This window comes from Mandrillus leucophaeus, unplaced genomic scaffold, assembly GCF_000951045.1.
Source record: "Mandrillus leucophaeus isolate KB7577 unplaced genomic scaffold, Mleu.le_1.0 Scaffold969, whole genome shotgun sequence".
Taxonomy (NCBI): Eukaryota; Metazoa; Chordata; class Mammalia; order Primates; family Cercopithecidae; genus Mandrillus; species Mandrillus leucophaeus.
This window is the reverse complement of record NW_012110574.1, coordinates 220,357-222,992: the sequence shown is the minus strand read 5'-3', so window position 1 is coordinate 222,992 and position 2,636 is coordinate 220,357. Positions and strand designations below refer to the sequence as shown.

At 43.0% G+C, this 2,636-nt stretch overlaps 1 pseudogene; it reads right to left on the bottom strand.

Annotated features, from left to right (window-relative positions):
* Positions 1–150: 150 nt before the first annotated feature.
* Positions 151–981, bottom strand: LOC105532555 (annotated as a pseudogene).
* Positions 982–2,636: the final 1,655 nt, after the last annotated feature.

Sequence of the window (2,636 nt, the reverse complement as noted above, 5' to 3'; positions counted from 1 at the left end):
CTAGAGGAGATCTGGTAAAAAATTTGATCTTAGAGAAGCACGTAGGTAAACAAATACTGGGATAAGATTTCTAACCCCCACTATGTGCTTAAGAGTAATTTTTGCCATTGGCACTGACTGTCATCCTCTACTTCCTCAGCCTCTTTTTAATCATCCTTGGTCAACCCCAGTTGGCCATTCCCCATCTTCATTATCATCATCCAGTAGATCCCCCTCCTCAGCAGAGTCATCTGCGCTCCCCTCAGACTTCACATTAATCTCATTTTTCTTCACTGAGCTCCTGCTCTGTTCCTCTTCTCACTTATCATTCTTCATCTCTACTGCTTGTCTGCTCTTTTACATTTTTCCAGGTTTTCCAGGAGTGAATCCACTTTTTATCTGGGTCAGTTCCTTCTTAATGGCCTAAAGGTCATCTCCTTACAACTTTCCAGACTTGGAAGATCCCTGCTGTCCACTCTTAGAATTGAAGCCACTTTTGCCTCTTCGTGAGGTGTTTTCTGATACACGCTGATGTTTCGAGGGCACTACAGGCTGAGCAATAGGAGGAGAAGGAGGAAAATGTGCTGGGTAATTGTACATCCTTTCAAAATAATCCCACTGAAAGTCACAGTCCAAGTCAAAAGGAGCTGAATAGAGGCGATGGAGAAGGGTGTTCTGTTACTGACCCATACATCTTCGCTGCAGATCATTTCACACCTGCTTTTCCTCTGTTCACTTTTGGCTCTGCAGCCAGGTTAATATGTAAAACCTGGCCAGCAATTATTATGCCCTTCTCTCTTCTATAGCAGCCGGGGCATTTCTCTCATTTACCTATTGAACGAAGGCAAAGCCCTTATGAACAGAGCAACCCACAATTTTGCTGTTTGTTGAAAAGACTGCCTCCACATCAGACATCTTGACCACAAAAGTGTTGAGATTTCCAATGAACACATGGGAGTTCATGGAGTGAGGATCTGTTCTGTTGGTAACATTGCTGGCCATTGTGTTTGATAAGGTTTCCACAAAGCCAAAAACAGGAGGAAGGAAGGAGAAGAGATTCAGTTCTGAGTCTCCTACTCCCAGGTTCTACGAGGAGAAGCCGACTGCTGCTTGAGGTCAGCAATGTAGCCACAACCGCTCAGTCTTTGTCTCTTCACAAAATCAGACCAATTTTTTTGACCAACATCTCCTCCACTCCCAGCCCCAGGCAATCATCATTCTACTCTATGCTTCTATGAGTTTAAACCTTTTTACACTCTATAGAGAAATTATATTTTGAAAGTTTTTTTCTGTGTCGTCTTATTTAGCATCATGTTCTCCAGGTTCATCAATGTTGTTGCAAATAACAAGAGTTCCTTTTTTTTTCCCCCACAGGGCTGAGTAGCATTCCATTGTGTAAATATACCACATTTTCTTTTTTCATTCACCTGTTGATGGACACTTAGGTTGATTCCATACCTTAGATATTGTGAGTAATCCATTTCCTTCCTTTTCTCTCATTTGTTTTTATATCTTTTTTCCTTTTTTTTTTTACATTCAGGAGTATTTTATTTTTAAGATATAAGTTATGAATGTTAAATGCCTTCATTTGAGCTTCATTTGGGTCATTAGCTGTGTTCCCAGGGGAAACTATTTTACATCCTTGGCGTAAGAATTACAGAAAGAGGAGAGAAACACGAAGGGTGGCTTGACAGTTAACAGGGACAGGTTTATTTTGAATAAACCTAGAGGGGCAGCTGGCTGAGTTAGGTCAGAGCCACATTCTTTTACAGACTAAAAATTTTTAAGGATTCAGGGTGGGAGAGTTAATTGGAGGCTTGTCACAGCTTCTGTGTCTCTTTGTTGTGCTTATCTGGGAGGGAGAGTTGTGTGTCTGTTCCCATACATCTTTCTGCAGCTGCAGGCATATCCCCCCAGTCTGCTTTTAGCTTCCCTATCTTAGTGCAGCCGAAGGGGAAAGAATGTGCTTATTAAGGCCCACTGTGTTACTGGGGCCCATTGTATGAGGGTGAAGTTTGGCAGTTACTCAAGAGACTTTCCCCCCACCTCCCTCTGTGCCCAAGCTGGCTGTTTTTGTTTTTGTTTTCTTTGAGAGGGAGTCTTGCTGTGTCACCCAGGCTGGAGTTCAATGGTGTGGTCTCCGCTCACTGCAACCTCCACCTCCTGGGTTCAAGTGATTCTCCTGCCTCAGCCTCCCGAGCAGGCGCGTGCACCACACCCAGCTAATTTTTTTGTGTTTTTGGTAGAGATGGGGTTTTGCTATGATGGCCAGGCTGGTCTTGAACTCCTGACCTTGTGATCCGCCCGCCTTGGCCTCCCAAAGTGTTGGGATTACAGGCGTGAGCCACTGTGCCCTCCCTGAGCTGTCTTACCTGTATTTTACCGTCTGCTCTTTTTGGCTGCTTGTAGTTAGAAGAGAAGTGATTTCTTTGAAATGCATGAGGCTAGAAAGGGAGCTAGAACTTAAAGTGGCGGTGTTTGTCTGAGTTGACGGTGCTCCTGCTGTATCACTTGAGAGCTTCAATCTTCATTGTTAATAAAAAGTACTATTCCCCCAGGACTGTTTTAATTCATACATGGTAGCTATAAGTATTTTTCACTGAAAGCCTTGTCAGAAAATATTACAGTAAATGTTTAAAAATAAGAACAAAATCATT